Here is a 24,288-nt window from a genome sequence, read left to right on the forward strand (position 1 = left end):
GTGTGGATAAAATGTAAAACTTTTCTAACATTTTCATGCTTTTTTCTATTTATTTACAATAATTTTGTACTGGACAGTAATATGGGCGCATACGGCCACAAAAAAGTGCTTCAATATAAGGGTCAATCAACAATCACGGATGAACCCCTGCCCCTATTGGTCCATTAAAATGAGATTCCACTGTACTCAACTTTCCGACACCAGTCACAGAAGATCTGGGCTTTATCTTGTCAAATCAAGCACTGTCAGAGAGGCGGAACCAGAAAACGTGTGGCCGGTCAACACGACCACATACACTCGTTACCATGGCGACAACAACAACAATGCGCTGCTCCAATGTATTGTGTCGGGGGTAAAAAAAGAACAAAATGAGAAAAAACGTAGTGGTCATCATCGGTGCTCGGGAGAGGACGTTTATTTAAGGATTGCTTGAGGTATGTTCACATACTTTTAATATGATGCGGCTCGCAAGCAGCCAATAAAACGATATGTAACCGAGCAACATAGTGCTAGCACTAACAGTTGTACGTAAACATGCCGGCATTGTATCGAATCATGTGCTAAAGCTTCGGTAAACATTGGTTTGTGCACGTGAATAATTGTTGACAACAGCAACCAAGTATGTTGACAACGGCAAGCACGGGAGGCGATGCGCCAGTCACAATACGCAATCCTATTGGTCGACATCGAGGTGCGTTGTCGGAGAGTTGTCATTGATCTGTCACAGTACACGGAAGATATTCAAAAAAATCAAACATGCTAGATTTTCATTTTGGTGTCGTGGGGCTATAGTAGGGCCAAATCGTTGGTCGTGGATTATGTCACACTACAAGAAATTTAGTCGGTCCCCAAAAAACATGTCAGGCCCGATCTAGGAAATCAATACCGGGGCTAAAATCCTGTAGTCTGATCAAGGCATAACCAAGCACCTATTTCTAAGGTTTGTATCGTAATGAGGCTGTCAGTTTGTTAAATAAATTTGAACACATTGAGAAAATGTCATCTTCCCATCACTTTCTGTCAAACAATCAGCTCCCTCCAGCCACTCGTCTTGTCCAGGTGTTCCTCGTCTCGTCAGTTTGCTTTTATTTAGTTTCCTTGTTTCTTTCGGTCCTCGTTGGTCCGTTGTCGTATGTCTCTGTTGCTGTAGGTCATGTTTCCCATGTTTTTGGTTTTGGTGAGTTTATCACTCATGTTTCTTTTTACCTGGAACCTTACGTTTTGGACTTTGTTGATTTAGTATTTTTTTGCCTCCATGATCCATGTTTGCCTTTATTGTTTTAGTAAATAAATCACTTTTTGAGATCTATGCACTGCTGTCTTGCCTCAATGCTTCCCTACACCTGGGTCCTCCACCTTTTTGCCTCCAAACAAACACCACAAAAAACCCAAAACTTAACAGAATGCACCAACCAAAGACACACCCAGCAGAAAGCACTCTGCCTCGCCCTGCACTCCACCAGCCTGCCTCCCATCGCACTCAGCCTCCCGACCACACCTACCCCCTGAAATAAGCCCTCTTCTTCCTTCGTCTCTGTCCCATTAACCAGTGTCCTCGAGCCGTGATTCACTTTGCCCTACTATTTTACCTCCACATGTTTTTCTGGATTCTGATTTTTCTGATTATGAAAATGGCCCTGATTTAATTAACCTTCTTTCCAATTGTAACTCTGACACTGATTTTAATTATCCTCCCCCTCTACCTTTTCCTCATCTCAGTCAGTTTTTGTCACGTTTTCCCTTTTCCGATCCCTGTGTGTCCACGGCCAATTCTTTTCCCGCTGATCTTTACTTGGGCACCCGTTGACCATGTATCCGGGACCTCCGTGAGGTGGCCAACGGAGGCGGCCAAGTTTCCGAGCCACTTAACTTTTTAACTGTTTGCACACTTTGTTCCATACCCGTCTCGTCACATACTCATTCCACGCCTTTGACCAAGTCACGCCCTACCAAACACGCCCCAAGTCACCTCGTTCCGTTCAAATTTCTTCACTTCGTCTCAAACCACCCGTATTTCCTAGTTTACCTTGCCTGGCTCCTGCAAACTCTGCCCCTCCTGTTTCCTGTGCTCCCAAACCTCTAAGTGGGAAGGCTGAAATGGTGAATGCAGATCCCATGCCTGCTCCTCGCCAGCTGCAGCAGACTCCCATACATGCTCCTCAGCAGCTGCAGCAGGCTCCAGTCCCTGCCCCTTGGGAGCTGCAGTAGGCTCCTGTTCCTGCTCCTCGGCAGCTGCAGCGGGGTCCCAGTCCTGCTGCTCAGCAGCTGCAGTAGGCCCCAGCTTGCACTGTGCATCGGCCACCTCCTGCACCTGCGGCACTCGTCCAGCGGCCGCCGCCAACCTTGCTCCAAGCGCCATTTGTCCAGCGGCCGCCACCCGAACCTGCTACAGCGGCACACACTGTGCGGCGGACACCGATCCTCATGCTAGGTCCTTGCATTGTCGTTGTGTCCAGCATCATGGCCACCCAGTGGAAACCCTTGTGCTTGGCGTCCTGGCCAACCTCCTGAACAGCCCAGCCAAGCACCTCACGTCTGCCGTCCTGGACGACCAGACAGACTGGCCCTGATGCGCATACCCTGAACCCTCCTCCACGCCCCCTTCCACCCACCCTGTTGTGGAAACTTTTGTCATTTGGGATGTCTGGAATCCATAGAGAAATTGTCATGATCTGTGTTTTTGTGGTTTAGATTATTTAGTTTTGTTTTATGTTATGTCTGGTTTTCTTGTGACCCCTGTTAGTCTTACCCTGCTTGTTTTCTTTTTGACCTGTTCTCTTAAGCCCTCTAATTTGTGTCAACCAATCAGCTCCCTCCAGCCACTCGCGTCTTGTCCAGGTGTTCCTCATCTCGTCAGTTTGCTTGTATTTAGTTCCCTCGTTTTGTTTCGTTTCAGTTCTTGTTGGTGCATTGTCATCTGTTATAGTGGGTCATGTTTCCCCATGTAATTTTTTTGGGTGGTTTTGGTGAGTTTATCCCTTTTTATTACGTTTAGCCTTGCTTTTTGGACTTTGTTAATTTACTACTTTTTTGCCTTCATAATCCTTGTTTGGGCGGCACGGTGACCGACTGGTAGAGCGTCTGCCTCACAGTTCTGGAGGTTCGGGGTTCAATCCCCGGCCACGCCTGTGTGGAGTTTGCATGTTCTCCCCGTGCCTGTGTGGGTTTTCTCCGGGCACTCCGGTTTCCTCCCACATCCCAAAAACATGCATGGTAGGTTAATTGACAACTCTAAATTGCCCGTAGGTGTGAATGTGAATGGTTGTTTGTTTATATGTGCCCTGCGATTGGCTGGCAACCAGTTCAGGGTGTACCCTGCCTCCTGCCCAATTATAGCTGGGATAGGCTCCAGCACGCCCGCGACTCTAGTGAGGAGAAGCGCTTCAGAAAATGGATGGATGGATGGATGGATCCTTGTTTGCCTTGATTGTTTTTGTAAATCTTTTTATAGGATTCCTGCCTTGCCTCACTGCTTCCCTGCACTGTGGTCCTCCACCTTATTGCCTCCAAACAAACACCATTAAAACAAATGTAAAAAAATTGACAGGAGATAAAAACGTTATGTTGGGTCTACAATGTTTTTCCATTCAACGTAATACATAAGTAGCTATTAGCACTTTTTGCAGATTTACAGATATACAAATATGCGCTGCGCGTGAGGGGTGGGCATTGGAAACGGACTTGGAATAGACCACTCTCAATCGTTATTGCATATGCAAAGTTGTGAAGCGTAACAGTGTTAATTATATTTGACTTTAATTTGATCCCTCCTGAAATATTAAGTATAAAGTGGACATTTGTGGTGATAGTAATAATTCAGCCAGGCAGACGGTTAATTTGTGACACGCGTCAATGTCGTGATGTCATCTTTAGTAGACGTCCCCATGAAATGATGTCAAGGAGGAATTATCGTCTTATTTCCCCCAAACGTTCCTACTTCTTCCCGCCTCGCTCCTCTGTCAATCTCCTCGTCTCCTTGATGGAAATTCTGGTGGGAGGCGCGAGCATGTAAACAGAGGAGCGAGGACCAAGAAAGCTGTAAATAGAGAAACAAGATGAGCCCCATTGTGCAGTGTAGCCTAAATCTTGAAACATTACAAATGTGTTCAGTTCATTAAACGTCAATTAAAACACAGGAAAGTGTGGTAATTATTAAAAAGAAAATCCTTCGCCTACACGCTGATTTAAAGGCGTAATTACAAGCAACCCCGAGCAATGTTTTTAAATATGACAGAAGACTGATGTATTGTGGACAAAAATAAGGCTACGATGTTATATTTGGCATTTTCATCACAATGCTTCAATGGCTGTTGATAAATAAATTATTACACTGGTAAAGAATAGAAAGAAAACACCAGGTCTACTTGTACTTAATGCATTTTGTTCGACACCATGTAACGAAAGTATGCATCTTCTCTGCTCAGCTTCTGCTATATCTGTCTGTGTCCCTCTGTGGTGGCAGCAGGAACATTTTAATCACTTGCTGGCAGATTAAAGAGGGGGTGGAATGAAAAAAAATTTGAAATATCTGCTGCTTCCTAGAAGATAGAGGGGAGTAGGGAGGCCCCGTAAGGCAGAGAAGGAGGAAAGGGGTGGGTGTGCTTTTGTTGACTCTGCAACAACAAATATTAATAATGAGAGGTGAGAGATGGATAGAGTGAGGACTCGGGGGCAGCACAAGACATTTATCGCCTGTGCCAAAAATAATGGCATACAACACATGACAGAAAAGGCCACATCTGTGACTCAACAATTCAGATTACAAAGACACCAAATTAGGGGAATCTTTACACGAAAAACAAGCTACTAAAAAGAGGAACTTTTCTTCTTAATGTTCATGTTAATGATAACATTTCAAACGTGAGTACACTGTTTCAAATTATTAGGCATATGCTGTTTTTGGTTATTTCCTAAATAATCAATGCAATTTATAATTAATTAAATGCTTTGAACATCAATAATTATATCAGCTTCTGTGATCTTCAGGATTTCAGATAGTGTGTTTCATATCACTGTGCACAAGTTTAAAAAAACAAATAGGCTGTAAAGAAGTGAAAGAAATCTGTGTGTGACAAGTGTGTCTTTCACTAGAGTCAAGCATGGTGGTGGGAGTGTCATGGTCTGGGGCTGTATGAGTGCCGCTGTCACTGGGGAATAACAGTCACTGACGGAACCACAAATCCCAACATGTACTGTGACATACTGAAGCAGAGCATGATCCCTTGAGAAACTGGGCAGTAGTAGTAGGCATTAGTCCAAAATGAGAATGACCCCATACAGAAGATAACTACAGCCTTGCTAAAGAAGATGTGGGTAAAGGTGATGGACTGACCAAGTCCTGCAATTTCTTGTGTATAATGCGCATTCCCCCCCCAAACAATTGTCAAAATTCAATAGTGCACATTATACATAGGTATAGGCAAATGGAAAAAAAAAATCACATTTTATAAATGTATGCCGCCATCTAATGGTTATGAAAAAGCCGTACACTTTCATTCCAAATTTTTTTCTTTTAAATATGACTGATGACTGAACAACAACCATCATTAATTTCTTTTTGGTTATGTTTTGTTCAATGATAAGGCTTTTCTGAAATGCTTGACCATTTACTTTGAATCCCATTAAAATAAAATTTAATGTGTTTCGCCTGGTCCTTCGTGTTTTCTTTAAAGAATTGTACCCATCTTACAAATTCTGCCTGGGTAATCAAACATATGAGCACAACTGTGTTTTTGTTTTTTGTTTTTTTACTAAATAAAATTGGGCTGTGAATTTCAAAATAAGAGCAAGTAAATAAAAAAAAAACGATTACGTGTTCAAACAAAAAGCTTAACTTCAGAATAATTCTTTGAAAAAAACCTCACAAAATACAGATAATACTTCATGTTTTGATCATATGGGTAGAAGCAAAATCATGCATTGTAAAAATGCATTATAAATAGGCAGAAGGGTTTTCCAGAATTTTGAGGTCAACTTTGGGGGTGTGTATTACACATGGGTGCGCCTTATGCACGAGAAATTACAGTATGTCTTCAGCCCTAAACCCTATTAAGCATGTGTGGGGCATCCTGAAATGAAAAGTGGAGGAGCACAAAATAAACCAAATTTATGAATATAGCACATTTCCTCCAGAAGGTAACTCAATGTGCTTTACATGATTAAAAACGTTTAAAAACAACAACAAAAGTACAGTGCAAGAAAGCTTAATTAAAAGTGGAATTGCTCCAAAATAATCATAAAGGAGGAGGAAAAAGAAGAGTTTTAACCAGGACTTAAAAACATTCACACTTGGGGTTGACTTAACTTCTGTTGTAAACTTATTCCATTTGTGTGCAGCACAGCAGCTAAAATCTGCTTCACCATGTTTGCTTTGGACTCTGTGCTCCACTATTTGACCTGAGCCTTTAGATCTTAGAGCCCTACTGGGTATATATTCTATTTGCATTTATTTCATATATTCAGGACCTAAACCATTTAATGATTTATAGACCAAGAGCAGAACTTTAAAGTATATTCTGAAGCAGACTGGGACCGGTGTAGAGACTTCAGAATTGGAGTAATGTGCTCTGACCTCTTTGCTCTGCTCAGAACCCGAGCTGCAGCGTCCAGTCAGAAGACCATTACAATGGTCAACTCTACTGGATATAAAAGCATGGATGAGTTTCTCCTGGTCCACTCGGCACATCTAAGCCTTCACTCGAAATGTTTTTCGGCTGGTAGAAGGCTGTTTTAGTGATTGAATTGATATGACTGTTGAAAGTTAGGTCGGAATCTCCGAAGGTTTCAGACGTAGACTTTGATTTTTAAAAGAGAGTGACTCCAGGTTTTTGCTCACAGCAAACCTCTTTTCTTGACTGCCAAAAACAATTACCTCAGTTTTGTTGTGGTTTGATTGAAGGACGTTTTGGTTCATCCAGTTATCTGATTCAGACAGTGACACAACACCTCAATTGAAGTTTGGTCATCTGGAGACACTGCTAGATATAACTGTGTGTCATCTGCATCGCTGTGATAGTCAACATTAAGGTTCAGAATAATTTGACCCAAGGGTAGCATATACAGGCTGAACAGGAGGGGTCCAAGAACTGACTCTTGAGGGACCCCATATGTCTTTGCCATGTGATGAGATTGAGAACTTCCAAGGTCTCTAACGTCCACTAGCTCCATGATGTCGCTGTGGAGGAGAAGAAGAATATACCAGTGGCAAACTATGACACAGATGTCAGATGTTTTGAGGGAGCGTGCAATTAGCATGCTGACTGCAGGAATGTCCATCAGAGCTGTTTCTCATTAATTGAATATTTATTTCTCTACATAAGCAGTCTCTAAAGATGTTTCAGAGAATTTGGCAGTGCATCCAACTATCAAAGAAAAGAGAAGTGCTCACTAACACGGCTATAGACAGCTTTGTGAACAATATTTCTAGAGAAACAGGCCGTTAGTGTACAACATACATAGAAAAAAAGTATTAGATCTTTGAGCTCAGCTCTTGAAAAAAAAAGGGCAAAAACAAAAGTGTTTCATTTTTATTTTTGTTCAGTATAAAGCCTCATTTGGGTGTAACTAAATGGGAAGTGAGGAATTAAATATTTGCCATCTTCCTCTGTAATTTAACCAATAATTACACACAGCCAAAACATGACTAAATGATCATATTTGGTCCATAATAACCAGGGACATTCAACAGGATCAAGAACGATCGCAATTAATTGAATTTCTTAGTAACGCTTCGCATAGTCATAACTGTAATCTTAATGGGTAGAGGCTTTTTTTTCCACAATATTTTTTCCTGAATACAAAAATGGGAGATTTTTAGTGTGAAAAAGGATTTCACATTTCTGGACACCTATTGTCAGAGGTGGAAGTGAATCATTCTGCTGTCTGAAAACAAAATTAACATGTGATGGAAATGTAAATCTTTTCTGTGCTGGACTGACTTGCCAAACTAAATGGAGCGAACCATTATATTGTAAAGCAAAGACTCAGCATCCCTTATCACTTTTGAGAAGAAGATGTCAATCTAACCTCTAAGTTTGTTTTTCTGCATTCCTTGTGTGAAGAGGGAAATAACTGGCTAAGAAATGGAACAAAGACAAAAAAGTACAATATATTTGTGAACTGCATACTCGCAGAAGCTGTAATGCAGGATATAGGAAGACTGGGAAGACAGAAATGTAAAACCGAGGGAGAAAAAGTATCACGATATTATTTTGTTATATTGTCCGATCTCGATTATCGTGTTGTTGTTGTTTTTTCCTGTTCTTAAACTGCCGGTTTTAAAGCATTTTTACTGAAAACTAAAGAACCTAGAGTGTAGTTCACCATTTTATTAACATCCATCCATCGATCATCTAAAGTAAAAAAAGTTTACAGTCGAGTGTTTTTGCAGGTATGCAACACCCCCAAATATACAAACTTGTTTGGTCATGATGTTTATTTCTTCCTATTGCTTTCTGTTGACATCTGCATTTTGCAAATGTGGCATACAGCTATATTTTAACTTTACAATTATGTTGTTTCCACGTTTATTTGGTATTGCTTTGTTGTACAGCCCATGCTCAGAATGTGGTTATGTTTTATGTCACTTAGTTGTTGATTGTTGGGCAAAAAAAAGGTATTATGGTGAAATAGGGTGCAATATCTAACTATGACCAGCAGAGGACAGCATTCGCTGTCTTGCATGCAGGGCCAAAGGAGAGCCTCGTATTCTAAAGTGAAGAAGAGCCACACACAATGTTGGAACAGCTCTATGACTAGGGTTGGCCATCGTTTGAATTTGAGCGATTCCGGTCCCGATTCCAGTTCCTCATATCGATTCCAGTTCCAAACGACTCTCGATTCCGATTCTTTTAGGGGGCTGGGTTGGTTGCTAGTTTAAAGTGGTTTGTTTTGTTTGTTTGTTTGTTTGTTTGCTGGGCGGCATAGTGGAAGACTGGTTAGCACATCTGCCTCACAGTTCTGAGGACTGGGTTTCAAATCCCGGCCCCGCCTCTGTGGAGTTTGCATGTTCTCCCCGTGCCTGGGTGGGTTTTCTCCGGGTACTCCGGTTTACCCCCACATCCGGAGGACATGCAGGGTAGGTTGATTGGAGACTCTAAATCGCCCGTAGGTGTGAATGTGAGTGCGAATGGTTGTTTGTTTGTGGGTGCCCTGCGATTGGCTGGCGACCAGTGCAAGGTTTACATCCTATCCCTCTCGCCTGAAGAAAGCTGGGATAGGCTCCAGCATGCCCGCGACCCTAGTGAGAATAAGATGAATGAATGAAGTTCTGTGTGGTATAGGCTGAGGCTCGGAGCGGGAGAGAGCACGTCAGACTTCTAGACATCGTGAAAGCCTCCTTTGCACAATATAATCTTATTCCAAGTGTTGGACTGAGACAACTGGTCACGCATTTTAAGTTAAGACACATTTTTCTTCGCCTCTGTCGTTGGACATAAGCACGTCTTTGTGTACATTCTTTTTCATTGGTTTTCGCCACTTTCTTCTTCGCGGTCAGTGGTCTGTAGGCATCGAAACTGGGAACCGAATTGTTTTAATTTGAACGATTTCGGGAGAACCGGATCATTAGTCCCGGTTCCAATCGGTTCCCAATTCTTGATGCCCAGCCCTATGTGTGACGACGAACATTACAATCAAATGGTATATTTTTGTGTTTTATAGATTTAAAAAAAAAAAAAAAAAAAAAAAAAAAAAACTTCAAATTAAATATGTAGCAACAGACTGAGACAAATACTTTCTGTACCACGTTACACAAACGAAAGTGGAGCAGGAAAAGGCCGACTTCGATGCTGTTGTGACGCACATTTCCGCTATGTTTGACCAAGTAAATATGCTCACAGCTGATCACAATAATTGACGGTTTGAAAATTTAATGAAATGCCCCTTGACGGCAGTATTCTGAGGAATTTGACCAAGTCTGACTTATAGTAAACGTACTTAAAATATGCAATAGTCAGATGCCACATAAAAACAGCAACTGGAAAAATACTTTTTTTAGCATATTTTTAGCATAACACTAATAATGTATATACTAACGCTAGACGACAGACTTATTGCAGTCCTCAGCCATGTTGTTTACCATCGACTTTTTTTGTGTCACTATAAGTCTAATCACTTTCCACAAATTCCAATGAATGTGTATGCAGATGAACACGATTTTCCACAGCCATCCAATATTAACTCAAACCTTGTCGAACACTGGCTCGTAAACGCTCTCTCCGGGCCTGGTTGCTGTGCTGGCACAGTCTGTCGGCACGCAAAAGGCTCTTTGGAATTTCATGAGCCAATCAATAGATAGTCTCTGCCTACATGATAGGCAGATTGTTGCGAGCCAAACAGCAGATGCTTCTGTCCCTTTTCGCATATTTCCCACATGAAAGATGCCTGCCATGCAAGAGAGCTTTCTCCCTACAGGCTATAATTAGGCCATATTGATTTCACCTCAGCATTTCCCCCCCATATGAAATCCTCACATGCAGCACACTACACCACCAACACAATCATTATTGTCAAAAATATGATTCTAAATCACAAAATTATGTTTGAATACAGAAAGCTATCATAATTTTTAACACTCATTTTGTTTGAAGGGGTTTTCTTTACTTTCTTACTTTTTTCTTACAGCCAAAGCGAGATACCTCTTCCAAAACAAAAAAACAACTCACCACTTATTATCCATCCATCCTATCCCAACTGACTTCGGGCGAAAGGCAGACTACACCCTGAACTGGTTCCCAGTCAGTTGCAGGGCACATATAGACATGGACAACCATTCGCACTCACATTCACAACGTCACTGAGTGGGAACTGAACCCACGCTGCCCGCACCAAAGTCAGGCGAGTGTACCACTATTCCATCAGTGACCCCAGCAATTATTATTGACTTTAAAAAAGCAATAAAAATAATATGTGATGCAAGAATACTCAGTCAAAGAATTGGAAAAAGGACTGGCAAAATAGCAGCATCATAATAAACCATTAGCAACTGAAATCATACATAACTATTTTGCTTTCAATGTATCTCAAAATTCAAATTGTGTTGTCTTCTACCTCTACTGGTACCTCTACCTTCTTAGGTAAAACAATAAAAATATCAATCCATTTTCAATACCGTTTATCCTCAAAGGGTAATGGGTCAGCTGGAGCTTATCACACTTAACACACTGGACTGGACTAGTCGCCAGTCGATCTGGGGGAAAATATAGACAAACCACCATTCACACTCATATTCACGCCTGTGGGCGTGAATATGAGTTGAGTCTTCAATTCAACCCATGCATGTGTGGGTAGAAAACCACAATACCCAAAGAAAATCAATGGAAGCACAGGGAAAACAAACTCCGCACAGAAGGACTTGAATTGAGACAACTTGTTGATGTATTGAAATGGACAACTTTGAATCATTTAAACAATATCTTATAGTACAGTGCACTGTATTTAGATACAGCACCCAGAATGATCGCGTGTGATGCATATTAGTGTTGCTTAATAGCAGAAGTTTGAGTATTCAAAATGTAATATCTGAACTTCAAATCTATCTTCGTTGTCTCTTGTAGGTTTCTTAATAAGCAATTGCTGCATGGTTTTACATCTAATAACACTTACAGCACTTTCAGATGGTAATCAGACTTTGAAATTAAGAATACAGTTTGTGACTGAGAGGTTATTTCTGCCAACGTCTCATTTGGTGCTATAATGATCAGAAGTCCAACCGTTGAAAAAAAAAAAAAAAATCCAAGATTCAGCTGCTTCACAACAAGCCCGGGATGTGAAGGGCCTATCTCACTGGCTAAGACGTCGCCAAGACTGCCGAGGCTGATCAGTCACAGCGACTCTGGGACCCGGGAGACCAAAATATTGCTTCCGCTCTCACCAGGAAGATGCATAGCAGACGTCACCTGACAATGGGACAACCAATTCGCCAGGAAGAATATACAGTATATACTGTATATTCTTTAAATAAATATATAACATTATGTGTATGTATACGTGTGTGTGTGTGTGTGTGTGTGTGTGTGTGTGTGAGTGTGCATGCTGTAGTGTTGGGCATCGAGAATCAAATTGGACCGGGACTAACACTCCAGTTCTCCCAGAATCCATCCATCCATTTTCTGTATCGCTTCTCCTCACCAAGGTCGCGGGCGTGCTGGAGCCTGTCCCAGCTATCTTCGGGCGAGAGGCGGGGTACACCCTGAACTGGTCGCCAGCCAACCGCAGGGCACATACAAACAAACGACCATTCACACTCACATTCCCACCCTTGGCCAATTTAGAGTCTTCAATCAACCTACCATGCATGTTTTTTTGGGATGTGGGAGGAAACCGGAGTACCCAGAGAAAACCCACGTAGACACTGGAGAACATGCAAAATCGACAGAGGCGGGGCCGGGATTTTAACCTCGGTCCTCAGAATTGTGAGGCAGATGTGCTAACCAGTCGGCCACCAGAATCGTTCAAATAAAAAAAAATTATTCGCTTCCCAGTTTCTATGCCTACAGTCCGCCAACCCCCAAGAAGAAAGTGGAGAAAACCAACAAAGAAGAACACACACGAAGACGTCCAACAGTGGCGGCGGACAAAAGTGTTTCTTAATCTAAATAAAATAAATGACCAGTCACCTCAGTGTAACACTTGGAATAAGATTGTATTGTAGAAACAGTCGCATTACAAGCTTAACACTGAGCTAAAACTTCGCCAAAGGTCAACCTAGCAACTTTACATCACAATGAGTTGGGACAAATGTCAAATAAAAATTGTCTCGCAGTATCACAAACACTAACCTTGTGCCTCATTAATGGGTAGATAAAGGAATCAATGTTTTACAGAGCATTTGGTTCCATTCATTACTCTTTTTCATGCCGTCTCGTTTGACTGTCGTTTACACCGGTGTTGTGTGATGTTATCTTTCTTGCCAAAATGTTGAATTCCAGTGCGTACGCTTCAAAATAAAAGGCTACATGCTTAAAACATGAAGTCAAGTTAAAACTAACACATATAAACCATGTGACATGATAAAGCAACAATATCTATTTTTAACAACGCTATTTTTAACTTATAGCTGAAACAATTAATGAATATTAAGTCAATTGGGTTAATTACACACACATTGTCTTTTAGTTCATAGGTTTGATATTGATACTGAGTCAAATGTTCATTTTACTTTATGCTGCAGGCTGCTAAGGAAATGGATGTTCATAATTTGGACACCCTTTTCTTTAAACCATGCATACTTTTTGACTCAGCCCCCTAAAAGAATCGGAATCGAGAATCGTTTGGAACCGGAGTAAAAAATGAGGAACCGGAATCGGGACCGGAATAACTCAAATTCAAACAATGCCCAACCCTATCGTGCTGTGCGTGCTCCATGTCCAGCGAGACTGTCCTCTAATGAGGAAAACGCTTTAACATCCACAAAATCTAAAATATTTGGGTAATATTTTATTTTTATTTAAATATTTTCATGTCACAATTTAACGAGAGTCCACGTCGAAGGTCTCAGCGCCGAAACCAGAAGTGAAGTCATCCAAACGCCAATAAATGAATCAACTTTACTCATCTTTGACTGGATACTATTTATCCTTCTCATCTACAAATATATATATATATATATATATATATATATATATATATATATGCCATCTTATTTACATTTTCTTTCGTGTGTGTGTGACTCACACGTGACTCAGCATGTGACTCAGCAGAGGTGGGGTGGCGACCTAGCGCTCTCTATTGACCAGATGCCACTGTATGTCATAAAGCGTTTTAACTTAACTTTTTATTTTTGTTTTCAAAAGCGCATTACACAAATACAAACCAACAAAACAAGAAGCAGGGGAGGATCAATTATTTATCCTGAGTTGTGTTCACCTTTAAATCTGTGTGCTCATACAACCATATACAGGTACATTTTGTTTTGTTTTTTCTACACAGCAATTATACAAAATCAGAGCTCACAGAACATAGGTACACCATTTTGATCAATTTTAATCAGTAATCAATTTTATCTCTCAAAAAAAATGAATTTTTTTTTTTTTTTAAGTACAGTATATTCTAAATGAGGGCTCAACCAACTTGTGTGCCACCAACCCACCAACAAACCATACAAGTAGCAACACTCAAGAGTGTCGGGTTGTCCATCCATTTTCTATAGCGCTTGTCCTCATTAGGGTTGGGGGTGAGCTGGTGCCTATTCCAGCTCACACTTGGGCGAGAGAGGCAGGGTAAATCCTGGACTGGCCGACAACCAATCGCAGGGCACGTAGAGACAAACAACCATTCACATTTACATTTATACTTAGGTACAAATGAGTCTACAAAACAAAACAAAAACAAGCATGTGTTTGGAATGTGGGAGAAAACCAGAGTACCTGCAGAAAACCCACGCAAGCATAGGGAGAACATGCAAACCCCACACAGAAGGGTCTGGGTCAAGATTTGACCATGAACCTCAGATTGGGAAGTGTCATAAAAATACAAATAACAAACGGTTACAACCCACAACTCAACACACATCGCGATCATTTTTATCCAATGAATTTATAAAGATGAAGATGTCATCCTGATAACCACGATTTTTAAAAAATAAATAAATAAAGGTTAATTGTCCAACAGGAGATTCATAAAAAGACCTTTAAAACCCCCATTTTGAATTTCTATATGATAGTGCTGTCATGTTGAACGCTGGGTATCGTTTAGTGAAAACATGCAGGAGGTACACATGTGTCACAGTCCCAGCAGAGGTCCAAAAAGAGCCGCTTTACAGTGAGTTTACATTTCTAAAATCATTGAATCCACTCTTTAATTCCTTAAAGCCACCAAATCACATGGACAAAACTTGAAACATCAACAAAAGATACTGAGGAACCAGCCGGTCGAGCTCAGGAAACCAGAAGCCCAATGTGAGCACGCACTCCTCCGAGTTGTACAGTAGCTGTAGTCAATGAAACGGCCCCGTGAGCAGACAGGGTGGGTGTGTTCGCCGCGGTTGCCGCTCCACTCACCCGCCCGCGCGCCTCTGGATACTCCGAGGTGAGGAAGAGACTCACTGCTCGTGGGACCCGCGCGTTCTCCCCGTCTCACTTTCGGCTCCACTGCCTGTCAGCCGCGACAGTGAAGTTAGCTAGCCGCACCGTGGCCGCGAGACCGGAAACTGCATTGTGATGCCTTCAAAGTAAAGCATTCATTGAACGTTCAACTTCAGTAGCCGTCAGAAGTGACAAAAGTACTGACTCGCTGTGCTTCAGTAAAAGTACAGATACTTGTTTAAAAAGACCGGGAAACGTTGAGGTACTGATTCAACTCAGTTACTTAAGTAAAAGAGCACAGACTCTGAAATGTACTGAGTAAAAAAGTAAATATTGTTTGTTTGTTTTCAGAATGCTTGGAAACAATAGGAGCCAGGGCACTGCCTGTTGGCAGAAAAGTGAATGACAAAAAAAAATATTTAGTAAAAGTATTTACTGTCGCGCCGCCAGATATACCCCCCCAAAAAAGTTTCTTTTTTTCAATTTTCTTAAAAAAAAATCTAATCTAAATTAACCTAGCAGAACATGTAAGTTGGAATGATATAGTGAGTGGATGTTGTAAATAGTTGTACAGAAAGGATTGAAAGACTATGTATGTCATGGTCTGTGTTTTGGTTTGGGTTGTGTTTAGTTTTGTTCCATGTTTTCCTGTGTTCCATGTTTGTCGTGTGCTCATTTGGGTGTCGTGTCCACCTGTTCTCGTCTACCTTGTGTCGAGCAATCAGCTCTCTCCAGCCGCTCATGTCTTGTCCAGGTGTTCCTCGTTGTCTCGTCAATCTGTTTGTATTTAGTGCCCCGCTTTCTTTCTCTTCTTGTCGGTTCATTGTCGTTGTCACATGTCTTTGCAGTATGTCATTGTCAGGTGTCATTGTCTCTGTCTGTGGTTTGTCATAGTCGCCAGTTGTCGCTCAGTTATTTCATCAGTCATGTCTTGTTTCGGGTTTACTCAAGTATTTCTTTATTACTTTGTGTTTAGATTTTGGACTCTGTTAATTTAGCATTTAGACTTTTTCATGATCCTTGTTTTCCTTTGTTTTTAGAATTAAATGTATTTTTTTTTTAAATATATACTACTGCGTTGCCTCCCTACACTTGGGTCCTCCATGTTTTTGCCTTGCCTTCAACCAAAACCCAAACGTCACAATGTACGCACTTCGAAAGGGACTGACTTGGAACCAAATCTCCATCGTCGGGTTTGTCGAAGGCATTTTCTCACAAGCAGAATATAAAATATTTGGTTTAGACTTCAGATGACAGCTGGATAACTTTTCAGCATCAAAAGAGCATGTCTGTACCATTAATCTGAGCAATAGAAATGTCAATTAATTAGCCAGTCCCTCAGCCAGTCATCTTAACGGTCTGAATTTTCACCACACCAGTTTTTAATCAATTTACCGGTTGAAATTTAAATCATGGCCGCCCTTCAGTCTTGCTTCAAAGCAAGATTCCTGGGATGACTATTGTTTAGTGCCAATAACTCTCTTGAGGTCATGCCACAGCAGCTCAATCAGATTGAGGTGAGGACTTTTCAAATAAACTTGAATAAAGCTGGAAAGGGTTACAAAATGATCTTTAAAAGTCTTGACGTTCATCAGTCCACGGTTAAACTAAATTGTCTATAAATAGAAAAAGTTCTGCACTGTTGCTTCTCTTCCAGGGAGTGGCCGTCCTGTAAAGATGACTCCAGGAGGACAGAGTGTCAGCTAAAGACTCACAGAAATCACTGGCGCATGCCAACATCTCTGTTGACAAATCTACCATTCGTAAAACTTTAAACAAGAATGGGATTCATGGGAGAACACCAAGGAGGAAGTCTAAAAAAAACAACATTGCAGCACATTTGAACTTTGCTGAAGAGCACTTAGATGTTCCACAGGACTAATGGCAAGATAATTCTGTCAACAAATGAAACCAAGTTTAAATTGTGTAGGAGGAACACACGTGTGGAGGAAAAATGGCACAGCACATCAACATCAAAACGTTTTCCCCAACTGAAGCATGATTGAGGGAGCATCATGGTATGGCCGTGGTTTGTTACCCAACAGCCTGGACAACTTGCTCTTATCAAAGGAAAAATTATTTCACAAATTTTTCAAGATATTTTGCACAACTTGAGACCATCTGTCCAACATCAGAAGCTCAAAAGGGGCTTGCATCTGGACAATGATCCAAAACACAAGAGAAACAACAGAACAAAATGGCTTCAGATGAAGAAAATATGTTCCAGAGTGGCCCAGTCAAAGTCCTGAGCTCAACCCAATTGAGATGCAGTGGCTTGACCTCAAGAAAACTTGTCACACTGGACATCCCAGGAATCTTGCTGAACTGCAACAGTTTTGTAAAGAGGAATGGTACAAAATGCATCCTGATCGTTCTGCACTTCCGATCTGCAACTAAAGGAAACGTTTGTTTGAGATTACTGCTACCAAAGGAGGGTGAACCAGTTGTAAAATCCAAGGGTTCACTTACTTTCACTTCCTCCTTGTTCTGTGAATGTTTGTCAATAAAAACATGAAAACATAAAGTATAATTTGTTACGATTGGATGGAGGCTGGACCCAAGAGCAGGCGGAGACAGATAGGTTGTGATGAACAGTATATTGAAAGGGCAATGGGAATGGTCCTTGAGGTGCGCCAGCGATTACTGGAGGCAGGGACGTGCGGAAGGTGGTGACGAGAACAGGTGGCAGGCTTTGACGGCGTGGTGGCAGGAATCCACTTGACGAGGAGCACGGAGGGAACACTGAGGACAAGGAGAAAGACGGGGGTCGGAGCAATGGCAAGGAATTAGCTTGCTTACGTGAGGCAGGTGAGCCGTGGTACCACTGTAGGAGCTGCAATACTCTGGCAAGAGTTTCTGGCAGGCTTAAATGCAGGTAGTAACAAGGGCTGATTGCTGACAGGTGCGTGGGCTAGGAAGGGGAAGGGAGAGAAAGGGCAAGAGGAACTGGAACTGCAGGGCAGCTTATGACATAATTGTTAGTATGGTATTAGTTTAAACACACTCTGTTTATCCCCGTGATTTAGATGAAGATCATACTCCATTTTATGACCAATTTATGCAGAAAATTAAGAAATTCCAAAAGGTTCTGAGTTGGCAAAATTACTTATATTCACATTTATAAGGTTTATTGTGTTTCCTTTATCATGTATTCTTTCATTGTTCCATAACTCTGGTGTAACTCCTCTGAGATGTCTAGTCTTGCTAAAAGCAGAAAGCCATTGTTTGTCTCATCCAAGACAATTCCCAAGCGGCTACAACAGCTGGCTGGGTAGTTGGTGGGAATGTCCTGATTATGGAAATGTATTGAATCTGACGGAAGGACCTTATAATCTGTTTTTTGAAGTTTCGGCTTCAGAGAGAGTGTGGGGACTTACAAAGAGCATTAGGACAGCCGGCCATCTCCCCCTCTGTCTCCTCTCCCTCTTCTTTCTCCCTCTGTCTCTTTTTGTTTATATCATGTACTGTAAATAGCTCTTTGTATTAAAAACCCATTAAGACAAGGCTGCTTCTTGTATTCTTTTATTTTGTTGTTGAACTCCCAAATGGGCGGTGACCAGCAAAATACACCTGCATGCATGACGCACCACCCCTTCAATTATAATTTTTTATCACTGTTAGAAGCCCAAATAGAAATTACTATTAAAATTTGATTCATTTCCCAGCCCGTACGTTAATAGTATAAATGGTTCCGTCTGAATTGTGAGCTGTTATTTAGCTTGTGTGTCCGCATTAATAAATTAAAAGTGGAAACCTGTATTTCGCATCTCTGTAGGCAATCAAGCAACATTAACTATCCATCTCCATACTTTAAAAACACACACAAACACATATAATATATGCTATATTTTTATGTTTAAGAATACACTGTATCGGGGTCTATGTCGCTTTGCCTTGGTCAAGTGACATTGAATAGTTTGTGTACTAGTGGTGCAACTGGAGATCGCTTCGTTTCTCTCCAACACAGAAACATACGACATCATGATGTAAAGGTAACTTGGCACAATAAAAAAAAAAAAAAAACTTATCTGGACACAAAATTGATTCCCTCCTTTATTAACTTTCATCATATTCATACTAAGAAGAATAAAATGCCTCAGCACAAAGTGTTCCCATAGCGTTGCTAACATTATAGACTAACTTAAAACAAAAAAAGTTAAATTACCTAATTACCTTAACTGAAATAATAGACCTTTCCTGTGTGTTTTTTCAGCTTAGATGATTTTTTTAACTCCACAAGCTTGTCTGTTTTGGGCTGGAACAAAACAAAACACATTTGCCATGAACCATTCTTGGAGCCCATAACATCAAAACAATTCTCTTAAATCAGTGATTCCTAACCTGGGTTCGGTGTGTCATTTTCTCTGGGATTCAGTAGAGGTCAAGGCACACTGTGTGTCCGTTCCATTCACCCCACTCATGTAATTCGTGATGTCACGCTCTGTTTGACCATCATAGGCTGCATACCGTTTGTGACAGCATTATTCAACTTTGTGAATTGTGAGCGATCCTGTTTGCGGGTGTTAAACATAAAAATGAAGAAAAGGAGGACTTCTGCAAAAACGATAGGAGAGTGAGAGTGGCACTTTTTAATGTGAAGACACCAATGTCTGAACTTGTCTCTGTAATGCCTGGACCAGACTGCAGGATTTTTAGCCTCGTTATTGGCCTGAAATGCTCTCGCCAATGATTTCCCAGATTGCGCCCAACATATTTTGTTGAGAAAGACAAAACTCCCATGTTTAATTTTTTTATATAGCTTCCGTGTAGTAGTGTGACATATGAACAGCAACCCTCCGACATGGCAGCTTGATGTCAACCAATAGGATTGCGTCACTTGCTCGCCTTTGTCAACACTGTTTCAAGTGCACAAACCAATGATTACCAAAAGTATGAATCCACAGAGCACCGGCATGTTTACTTACAAACTAGCTAGCACTAGCTACCTAAATAACGTAATTTTGCCTGCTTGCTAGCGGTATTAAAAGTACATGAACATTACCAAGCTCTCCTCAAAAAATGGAAACCCCAAACCGTCCACTCCAAAGCAACCAGGGATGACACCACACACATTTTGTCTTATTTTTGTTCTTTTTTTGTCAACACTATACATTGCTGCAATCATTGCTGTTTTTTCCACCATGGTAACGGTTGTATCCGGTAGCATTGACCCGTTTTATTGGTCCCGCCTCCCCTGACGATATTTGCTTTGACAAGATGTGTCCCAATGATTGTGAAAGACGGACACTTGTGTTGTATTATGGGTCGTGTAGAATTGCCAGACCGAGACACGGCAAGATTCTATGGCAGTAGTCACATGTGCTTCAGGTCGGCTGGCGGCGGCTGCCGTATTAATTGATTGTCTGTAGCGTTTTTTATTTTTACAATAGGGTTTTATTTTTTTGTAAAACATGTGCGTCTGGTTTCCCAGAGGTCTCCTCTCTCTCCATCCTTGAGGTGCATGTTAACACTGCCTGATTGGGACGGGTGCGCTACATCAAAGGGAAATAGGGACTTTGCCTTGTCGATCACGGCTGCTTTGTTCTGCTTTGATTTGAGTTGCTCTGCAGTCATCTGTATTGCCCTGCTTGGTTGGCTGAGGCTTGGCAGGATCGGGTTTGTGTGCTGGCTCTGTGGCTGGATAGCCTCGTCGGTTGTCTTTCCCTGCTTGGTTTAAATACATCCCACCTGTACAGTGCCACCTCTGCTTCTACCAACATTTCCTCCGCCCTCTGACCAGCGTTGGCATGGCTGGCCTGCAACCTTCCACTGCTCCAAGCTCTCACTACAGAGAGTGCTGGGGCTCTCTGACAAAATTGCGTTACTTTATTGAGACAAGATATACTATATGTTGAACTGTTTAAGTCATGTGGCTTTAGTTAGTTCGGTGTCATTTGTCTTTTTTACCCCAGTAATTCTTTTTTTCTTTTGGTGGTTCTTGGGTGTCGATGAACCTCTTTTATTTTGGCGTGCTGCGTTCCTTCTGATCGTGGGTTCGCACCTTCCTTCACCTGCGTGATTGTTTCGTTGTCACGTATGATTGGGGTGTGATATTTTCTGTACTTGTTTCGGATTATCCCACCCTGAGAGGCCTCTGCCTCCATCGATGAGCTCTAGCTCCTGAAGAGGGTCGCCCCCTTTCTCCCTTGCCCCTTTCACTGTGCCTAATTTTATTGTTGTGCGAAAACATGCTCATGTCATCTCCCTGATTCCCCACACAATAGTAGTAATAGTACGAAAATGAAGTCATTTTTTAAGAGAAAAAAGCAATTTTAAGCAATGACTTTGGGGGGAGGGGGGACAATACATGTCATGCATCCCCAGTCTTTCAATTGCGTTCGCCAATGGGACTAAATCACTTGATTTAATGCAAAAAAAGGGCAGATGTACAAAACTAAAATGTTGTGATTGCGACTAGACCAGTGCACAGAAAAATGGCAAACAGATTCAACTTATCAACTGACATAACTGGTGTCGGCGGCACGGTGGACGACTGGTTAGAGCGTCTACCTCACAGTTCTGAGGACCAGGGTTCAATCCCCGGCCCCGCCTGTGTGGAGTTTGCTTTTTCTCCCCGTGCCTGCGTGAGTTTTCGCCGGGCACTCCGGTTTCCTCCCATATTCCAAAAACATGCATGGTAGCTTAATTGAAGACTCTAAATTACCCGTAGGTGTGAATGTGGGTGTGAATGGTTGTTTGTTTATGTGTGCCCTGCGATTGGCTGGCAACCAGTTCAGGGAGTACCCCGCCTCCTGCTCGATGATAGCTGGGATAGGCTCCAGCACTCTCGCGACCCTAGTGTGGAGAAGCGGCTCAGAAAATGGATGGATAGATGGATGGATAACTGGTCTCGCAAATATCTAGGGAATTCATGTAAGTCTCAGTAAACAGTGCTCTGTGTTTTTTAACCTGATCAAATAAAGCTCCCAGAGTGACAGCAGTTAAATTTATAATGTCGATTTGTGAACCAACTGAGGAAAATATATCCATCCATCCATTTTCCTTACTGCTTATCCTCACTAGGGTCGCGGGCTGTTGAAGCATATCCCAGCTATCTTCGGGCGGGAGGCGGGGTACACCCTAAACGTGTCACCAGCCAATCAGCAGGGCACATATAAACAAACAGCCATTCGCACTCACATTCAAAATACAGTATGTGTGAAATCAGAACAAATCACCAGCCAAAGAGCATCCCGGAGCGGATGGTGTTCAACCTCAGAGGTTCCACTGTAATGGAAATTGAAGAAATGTCTTCCAAGGTCACACTGTGGCCATCATAACACTCGGTGCGTTGTGCTGAGAGAATGAATCTCTTTTGATTGCCTCAGGGCCATGTTTCCATATCTGTTTCGTTTCCATTGGTTAAAGGGAGCGATCTCTCATTTAGTCTGTTGGGTCAGAGTGATGTCCCTTTTCGGTAGTAACCAAAACCTGGACATACTATAGATACTGACCAGTGATCAAAGATGAAGACTTCTTAAATCCCAGTTAAGTACCAGTACACTTAGTAAACAGCGTTCCAGAACACAGAACAAATAGATTGATGCCGTTTGTCAGCAACCCAAATCCTGACAGGCAGACGACACCCTGGACTGGTCGGCAGTCAATCAATCCTTTTGGATCAAGAAAGTTTATTTTGACAGATTTGACAGTATTCACGGTGGGGAACAAACCGAACAAGCAGTGGTAATCACTTATCCACCTTAATTTTGGAGTTCAGCAAAAGTTTCTGATTGGGAACGTCCTCAAATTAACATTTTAGTAAGTGACCAATAAACAGTGATAACATTTTAAACGGTTAGTATTACACATTTTAAATAGTAGCGCTTGGACTTTCAACTCTAAATCGCTAATCACTATTTGCCTTGACAGTAACAAATGACTACCGAATGACTATTGAGTCACAATTGAATCGTTACTCCTTGTACTGTTCTGAAAAAAGCAAAGCAAAGCAAATTTATTGATATAGCGCATTTCATACACAAGGTAACTCAATATGTTTTACATGATTAAAAGCATTTAAAAACAAATGAAGAAAAAACAGCTTATAAACATTAAAAAAAGGAAAATACAATAAAAATAGAATTAACACAGGGTACAGTGCAAGAAATATGATTCAAAAGAGGAAATGATCTAAAAAGCATGTGAAAAACAGAAGTGTTTTTAACCAGGACTTCAATACATTCACACTTGAGGCTGACGTCACTTCTGTTGGCAATTTATTCAATTTGTGTGCAGCATAATAGCTAAATGCTGCTTCACCATGTTTGCTTTAGACAGCCAAGCTGATCAGAGAGACAGGCAGGAGAGTACTTGTGTGTCTTCTGAGAGGAAAGGGGAGAAGGAAACTTGGTGATGGAACCGTAAAGTGCAGAAAAGCATACAAAGAAAGAAGTTTGCTAAGAAGAAGTGGTACACAAAGAGGACCAAGGTGAGGAGACAAGAATACATGGAGATGCGACGCAAATGAAGACATGTATGTCAGGTTGGTTAATAAAGAAGGTCAGAAATATCTATACAGTTTGGCCAGACAGAGAGATAGGGATCGGAAGGATATGCAGCCGGGTAGGGTGGTTAAGAGCAGAGATAGAAATGTGTGCCATTAGTGTGCTGGATTAATGGAAATGATACTTTGATGCCTAGGAAGAGTGCCACAGTTTCTTTATTTGCCTTGAAGGTGTAGATGGAGAAGGACAGAGAAGGTCAGAAGGATGGAAAGGAAAGGAATGAAGATTAGTCAAAGACAGAATGTATGTGCATGAATGAGAGGGGTCAAGGGGGAAGAGTGAGGCAAAAGGGAGAAGTGTGGCGGGGGTGGAGCTTAAATACTTTGGGTCAACAGTTCAGAGCTAAGGTGAGTGTGGTAAGAACGTGAAGAAATGAGTCCAAGCAGGTTGGAAAGGGTGGAGGAAAGTGTCAGGTGTGTGATGTGACAGAAGAGTCTCTGGAAGGATGAAGAGCAAAGTTTATAAGACAGTGGTGAGGCCAGCCATGTTGTATGGTTTAGAGAGAGACAAGAGGAAGCATAGCTGGAGGTGGTGGAAATGAAGATGTTGAGATTCTCTCTAGGAGTGACCAGGTTGGGTAGGAATAGAAATTTGCTCATCATCGAGACGGCAAAGGTTAGATGTTTTGGAAACAAAGTTAAAGAGAGCAGACTTCGATGGTTTGGACATGGACAGAGGAGCAATTAGCGAGTATATTTGTAGAAGGATGCTGAGGATGGATCTGCCCACGCAAGAGAGCTAGAGGATGACCTAAGAGA

The 24,288-nt window shown here is 41.7% G+C and overlaps 1 protein-coding gene across 2 annotated transcripts in view; it reads right to left on the bottom strand.

Moving 5' to 3' along the window:
- The window catches only part of rbfox1 (RNA binding fox-1 homolog 1), a 343,897-nt gene extending 328,813 nt beyond the window's left edge, over positions 1–15,084 (bottom strand). For both annotated transcript variants that reach the window (XM_061701033.1, XM_061701031.1), the window contains exon 1: positions 15,000–15,084. The gene's annotated coding sequence lies outside the window, so the exon portion shown is untranslated. The remainder of the gene's footprint in view (positions 1–14,999) is intronic.
- Between the last annotated feature and the right edge of the window lie 9,204 nt (positions 15,085–24,288).

The sequence above is a fragment of the Phycodurus eques genome, chromosome 16 (assembly GCF_024500275.1).
Source record: "Phycodurus eques isolate BA_2022a chromosome 16, UOR_Pequ_1.1, whole genome shotgun sequence".
NCBI classification, from domain to species: domain Eukaryota; kingdom Metazoa; phylum Chordata; class Actinopteri; order Syngnathiformes; family Syngnathidae; genus Phycodurus; species Phycodurus eques.